This window comes from Geotrypetes seraphini, chromosome 11, assembly GCF_902459505.1.
Source record: "Geotrypetes seraphini chromosome 11, aGeoSer1.1, whole genome shotgun sequence".
NCBI lineage: Eukaryota > Metazoa > Chordata > Amphibia > Gymnophiona > Dermophiidae > Geotrypetes > Geotrypetes seraphini.
In genome coordinates this window covers 125183386-125190708 of record NC_047094.1, presented here as the reverse complement: position 1 = coordinate 125190708, position 7323 = coordinate 125183386, and positions in this window count along the sequence as shown.

Sequence of the window (7323 nt, the reverse complement as noted above, 5' to 3'; positions counted from 1 at the left end):
CAGCGGTCTTCTGCTGACCACATCCCCTGAGTGCGGAGGCCGTCCAGGTGGGCTCCCCAAGCGAACTCCGACGAGTCCGTGGTGAGTACCTTGCTGTGGGGAGGGGCGAGGAAGAGTAAACCTTTGGAAAGATTTGAAGAGTCGGCCCACCAGCGGAGCGATCGTTGCAAGGAAGGAGTCACTGTCACGGGGCGATCGATCGGGTCCCGGTCTTGACGCCATTGAGAGGCCAGGGTCCATTGAGGGTTTCTCAGATGGAGGCGGGCGAAGGGTGTGACATGGACGGTGGAGGCCATGTGGCCCAGGAGAGCCATCATCTGTCGCGCTGATATTGAGGTCAGCAGTGAGATCCTTCGGCTCAGACTTACTAACGCCTCTCGATGCGGAGGGGGGAGGAAGGAACGGAGGCGAACCGTGTCCAGCGTTGCCCCGTTGAATTGTAGGGACTGCGAGGGGCGTAGTTGGGATTTTGGGAAGTTTATCTCGAACCCCAGACTCTGTAGGTAGGTAATAGTCTGTTGGGTCGCTGAGATAACCCCTTCCCTGGACGGGGCTTTGATCAGCCAGTCGTCCAGGTAGGGGAATACCTGAAGACCTTGGGAGCGTAAGGTAGCTGCGACCACCACGAGGCACTTGGTGAAGACCCGAGGTGACGATGCTAGGCCGAAGGGGAGGACTCGGTATTGCAGGTGCAGGTCTCCCACCTGAAAACGCAAGAACTTGCGGTGAGCGGGGTGCACTGGAACATGTGTGTACGCTTCCTTCAGATCGAGGGAGCAGAGCCAGTCGCCCTCGTCGATCAGGGGGTAGAGGGTCGGTAGGGAAAGCATCCGGAGTTTTTCCCGTACCAGAAATTTGTTGAGGCGTCTCAAGTCTAGTATTGGGCGGAGGTCTCCTGTTTTTTTCGGTACCAGGAAGTAACGGGAGTAGAAGCCCTTCCCCCGTTGGTCGGGGGGAACCTCCTCTACTGCTCTCAGGTGAAGCAGATCTCGAGCTTCGGAGAGGAGTAGGGGTAGCTGCGTCCGGTTGGGAGGGCAATTCCTTGGGGGGTTGTCTGGAGGAATGGCTCGAAAGTTGAGAGAGTATCCTGATGAGATCACGCCAAGGACTCATGCGTCCGACGTGACTTGTTCCCAGCGAGGGTAAAAGGCTTTGAGGCGACCCCCGATGGGAAGGAGGCCTGGGACTATGGTGGAGGGGGCCCGCCCCCTTCCGCGTATCCCGTCAAAAGGACGGGGATGGTTTGGTAGTCGCAGGCGGTTGGGACTTGGGCATGGCCCGATGGTGTGCTTGCGGACGCCTGGGTGGAGGCCGCGAGAAGGCAGGAGTGGATTTTTGTGGGTAGCGGCGCGGAGGGGCCCTGAACGGCCTGGACGCGGGCGGTTTAGGCTTTTGCCGCACGAGGGAGGCAAACGAGCGTTCGTGTTCGGAGAGGCGTTTTGTAGCCGCCTCGATAGTGTCATCGAACAGTTCTTTACCCACGCAAGGGAGGTTAGCCAACCGGTCCTGTAAGTTGGGGTCCATGTCGACCAGGCGCAGCCAAGCTAGGCGGCGCATGGCGATAGCAAAGGCTGCTTCTCTGGAGGAGAGTTCAAAGCCATCGTAGGCCGCATGGAATAGATGGAGGCGTAGGTTGGAGAGGGACTCTGCAAGCAGGTTAAACGCTCCTTGGCGGGAGGCCGGTAGGTCAGTCTCAAAGGCTCTCAGTAGTCCAATGAGGTGTTTGAGGTAGGATGTGAAGGTGAAGGTGTAGCTTTGCACCCTAGAGGCCATCATCGCATTTTGATATAGTCTCCTGCCGAACTTGTCTAGGGTTTGGCCTTCTCGGCCTGGGGGGACCGCCGCCGAGACCCTGGAGGGGTGAGCCTTTTTCAAGGAGGATTCTACTAACAGCGACTGGTGGGAGAGCTGCAGTTGTTCAAATCCCGGGAAGGGTACTGTACGGTACTTGGCCTCCATTTTGGAGGGTACTGCTGTGACCATATAGGGGGTCTCCAGGTTCCTGAAGAAAGCCTGTTGGAGTATCGGGTTAGGCGGTAAGCGAAGGGACTCTCTGGGCAGTGATGGCATATCCAGCTCCGCTAGGTATTCCTTAGAGTATCTGGAGTCGGATTGGAGGTCCAAGTCCAAAGCGTGGCCCATGTCCTGGACAAAGCGTGAGAAGGATGGGCGGGATGTTCCCGAGGCCCCGTGCGGGGTCGATGAACGAGACCTCCGTCGGGTAGAGAAGGATGGGGAGGCTTCCCTCGAGTATCGAGGCTCTTGCTCCGATCCACGCTCCGAGCCCGGGGACGCACTGTGAAAGTGTTCCGGGGTCGTGGATCTCCGACGTCTCGAGGAGCCCCTCGGAGACGATGCCGGGGTTCGGAGTACCGATCGATGTCGAATCGGTGACCTCGACCCGGACTCCCTCGGTGAAAACCCGAAACCTCGGATCGGAGCCCCGGTCCGAGGGGGAGTTCGGAGGATGCGCAGGTTGGAGAGTGATAGCTCCGTAACCCTCAGCGGTCCCGTACGAGGTGTAGGTGAACGGCCTCGTAGAGTGGGGGAACCTCGGGCCTTCTTGGAGGTACGGCGGTTCGAGGTTTCTGTCATTTTGGCATGACGTTTTGCCCCGCGGTGGTCTGTGGAGGGAGAGCGCCTCGGGTGTCTCAGCGAGGAGTCCGAGGAGGATGGGATGCAGCGAAGCATGCACGCTTTTCCTCGAGGTAGCTCGACGCGAGGCTCAGGCTGGTCTTGCACATGCGGGGTCGAGGTCGAGGCCAGTTGTAGATGGGCCATTGTAGCGGACAGCTACGATGAGATCATTGCTCGGAGTAGGTCCTGGAAAACGGGCACAGACAGCATCGAGGGCATGTCCACTGCCTCGGTGCGCTCCACCGGGGGCGACCTCGTATCAGAGTATTCCCGTGTGGTGGAGGCACGGCCTGAAGGCTTGGAGGACTTCGCCGGGGCTGTAAGCATGGGACTTCCACCATGCGTCGCCGGCGTCCCCGAGGCTGGCTTCTTCGCTGTTACGGGACCTGAAGAGGGGACTTACCCGGAGCCGAGGCTTTCTGTTGTCCCGAGGACTTCGGGTTCGAGTCTCGAGGCGATGCCGAGGTATTTGGGGCCGAGGCCGGGGCCGACCTCGAGGCCGAGGTAGAGGGTTGGTCGGCGGCGAAGAGATCCGCCATGCGGGCTTTTCTTCGGCGAAGGGCCCGGTTCTGGAAAGTAGCGCACTGGGGGCAGGAGTCGGTTGGATGAGCGGCCCCCAGGCAGAGGATGCACCGGCGATGCGGGTCTGTGATAGAAAGAAGCCGCTCGCACCGGGTGCACTTTTTAAAGCCGGTCAAAGGCCGGGACATAGAATCGAAACTGGCCGCGGCTCGAGTAGCCACGCGGCCACGGGGACCCGGAAGCCTCCGGGTCGGTCAAAAACGAAGCAGGAACAAGTTGAACAAGAAAAAATTCGCGCACAGCGACTTAATCGAGAAAAATAAGAAAAAATCGCGGTGCTAGAAGGCAGTTGGAGCAAAGCCTGAAAAAACACGACTTCTAGGCTCAGCGGAAAATTTTGAACTGGAGACCACGAGGGGATGCGCCTAGTGGAGCAGGAAGGCACGCATGCGTGGAGCAGCAGAGCAAACTTAAATCTTCAATCAAGTTTGCTTGAAAATGCTTCCGCATCGGGGCTCCGTAGATGACGTCACCCACATGTGAGAATATCATGCCTGCTTGTCCTGGGATAAAACCATCTATTTGGTAGTTGCACCAACACTTTGGAACGCACTTCCCCTTACCCTATGGCAAGAAACTAATTTAAATAACTTTAAAATTAATCTTAAAACTTTTCTCTTCAAAGACACTTATGAGATCTACAATTGATAACAGGGGAAAAATAGTCACTATTAAAATAGTAAATATGCTTGCTCCAGTCAACCCCTTCCCTGATGTTTTGCCCTGTACCTCTTCCTTTTATTTTTAATATTGTATCCTTACCCTTTCTCCCCTCGTTTTTATTTTTGTCTCAATAGTTGCTTTTAGTTTCGTTTGTCATTCCCCTGATTAATAACTATTTTTTTAAACATTGTAAAGATGTAAACTGCTTTGGTTTGTAAAAGCGGTATATCAAGACTTAATAAACTTGAAACTTATGCAAGAAATAGAACTATTGGATATTTGATGTGTCTTACATCCTGAAGTTCGAAACTATACCCACTTTTCACATGTGCATTAAGTCCATGCTCACTTGGATTCAATCTTCTTGACACAACCCTTACTGGCATATGTTAGGGCCACAGACATTGAGAATGAAGTGGTTTCTGATCACGGTCTGATATGGGTAGACTTGGATATGGTGTCAGGAGGCGTGAATCCCACACTTTATCTTGATAAGGATTTTCATGTATTTCTCAAGGAAGCATGGGGCCATTTTCTGTCTGAAAATGCTGCTGAAAATATTAACCCCGTTAACCTATTGGGAAGTCGCTAAGGCAGTCATGCAGGGTAGAATCCTAGAATATACAGCTCGAACCAAAAATCTAGGGATGCAGAGCTGCTATCGCCTTCTCATCAGTTCCATTCCTTATGGAGATCACACTTGCGGAAACATATTAACGAGCTTTTGGATCAGCTTGCCCAACAGAATATTCAGTTGTATAAATACTGGCTTCACCGCTGGGGTAACCGAGCCGGTAAGCTCTTGGCACATCTTATAAAACCTAAGTCTTCCAGACAGATTATCTCATGTCTGAAGTCATCCTCTGGTGTTCCCACTGCAGCTTCTCAGGACATTCAGGTGGCCTTTATTCAGTTTTACCAATCCTTGTATAATAAGGGCAGTTGTGATGTCGCAGCTAGGAGCCAGTTTTTTGGGGACCTTCACTTCCCCTCTGACACCTAACAAAACAGCCACCCTGAATGTGCCGGTGATGGGGCATGAAATTTAGCGGGTGTTGAAGCGGGTCAAGATGGCGAAGGCACCTGGGCCAGATGGCCTGGGACCATAATTCTATAAAATATGGGGATACATTTGATGGGGCCGTTTTGGGACCTTTGTACGGCTCTTTGCACTCCAGACCATGAAATGGGAAGACTGACTCAAGCCATGATAGTGGTGTTACCAAAGCCTATTAGGGACCCTGAACTTGTGGGTTCATACCGCCCCATATCCCTTTTAAATCAGGACATTAAAATCTTTGCTAGTATACTTGCTACTCGCTTGGGAGAAGTTCTACCTTCTTTGATACATCCTGATCAAATAGGATTTGTTCCCGGCCAATATGCCTCAACCAATGTCCTCAGAGCACTGCAGGCTCGGAGAGGGGTCCCGGGGGACGCTATTATTACAAGTTTGGATGCTGAAAAAGCATTTGACAAGATCTTCTGGAACCACCTTTTCTGACTTTTGCCGCAGTTCGGTATTATGGACGCCTTTTTGTCCGAAGTTCGTTACTTATATCAAGCCCCGACAGTGCACATTTTGGTCAATGGAGAACTTACTTCCTCCTTTCAACTGCAACGGGGCACTAGACAGGGCTGCCCACTCTCTCCCATGCTTTTTGAGCTGGCTGTGGAGTCCTTGGCCAGTAAGTACAGGCAACATGTTCTCTTGAAAGCCATCCAGGTAGGCACCCAGGCCTATAAAATCAATCATTTTGCTGATGCCATGTTTGTTTTTCTAGACTCCGCATCCAATGATGTTCCTATCCTGATATCGGTTATTCAAGATTTTGGCTCTTTTTTGGGCTTGCAAATAAGCTTTGATAAATCGGAGGCCCTGGTGGTTTCTCTAAATTCCAGTAGTCAGTCACTGTCTTCTTTTCCATTCAAATGGTCATCGGGTACCCTCAAGTACTTGGGAGTTTACTTGCATAGGGACCCAGCTGTTCTGTATCGTAAAAATGTTACTGAAAAAATAGAACATATTAAAAAGTTATGTCAGCATTGGTGTGTGCTGCCAGTTTATTTTTTTGGGACAAGTAGCGTTGACTAAGATGGTATTGCTACCTAAGGTTTTGTAACCCTTGCAGATGTCTTTGTGGGTGTCGCGCAGAGATGTAGAAGCATATTGTGGTATTTTATCTTCCTTTCTGTGGTGCAGCCATAGAGCCCGTATAGAATACCATATAGAATCCATGACAGTCCTGGGATTACTAGACTTGTGTTTATATAATGTGGCTGCTTTGTTACATTGGCTCCATGAACTTTACACAGGTGCATATAAATTTGCCCCTCCTACATATGGCAGATGGAGTCCTACCTGCATTTGGTATTTTCCACCTTGCATGTGCAGGATAGGCGTATCCGGCTGACATCGTTGTTGCGTCCACTGAAAAAGGCTTGGGACTGGTGGAGATGCTCCATTGGCCAGACTAGTGGCTCGTCGCCATTTTTAGAATTGGTGGGCAATGCAGCTTTTCTGGCTGGTGTGTCTGGGTCTGTATTCAAGGGATAGGGGAGGTCAGCATGTAGGTTTGTCGGTCAGCTGACCTCGGGAAGTGGGTCTCTTCTATCATTTTCTGATTGTCAGAAAAACTGGAATTTCTCTCACAATTACTTTTTTGCATATTTGCAGGCTTGAACACTATATATTTTCTCTGGGACGGGGGTCACGGACATACCCTTTGTTCAGAGTTGGATCATCTCTTTATGAACACTCCTACCTCCCACAATAGGCTAGCAGTCGAGGGAGGCATCCTGCCCAGTTTTTTCCTACTCTTCTGCTATTTGGGGGAGGAGGTCTTGGGACAGGCATCCTTTCTCAGCCCCAACGTAGGCCTCCAGGAGCTTCAATATAAACTCCTACACAATGCCTATATAAGTAAATGCAAGGGTAAACAGATGGTTTCTGAGATGATATCTGTATCAAATGTAAGGTCGGCAGAGGATCCCTATTATATCACTTTCTGGAATGCACCACTCTATTCTTTTTGGAATGGGGTGTTTCAAGTTTTGGAGGTGGTGGTGAAAAGTACTTCTGAATGGTCTTATCAGATTCTCCTGCTGGGTTTGACCAGCAAACTGGAACAGCAGGGTTACCAGGATGCTGAGTGCCGTTTTCTTATGGTGGGCATTCTTTTGGCTAAAAAAGCTATTCTACATGTGTGGATGGCCACAGAGCTTCCTGTTCTGCAATTCTGGATTAACAGCATGTTAGATATGGCTGCTTGGGAGTGTCTTCGCTGTTTGTAGCGGGGGCCTCACTGGCTGCACATGTTTCTCTATGGAAACAGTTTAGAGCTCTGTATGTCTGTTCCACAGGTTCCGGGGGGGGGGGGGAGGAGGGTTGCGGGGGGTTAAGGGTAAGTTTGAGGGGGGGGGGAAGGTGGAAAATGTAAA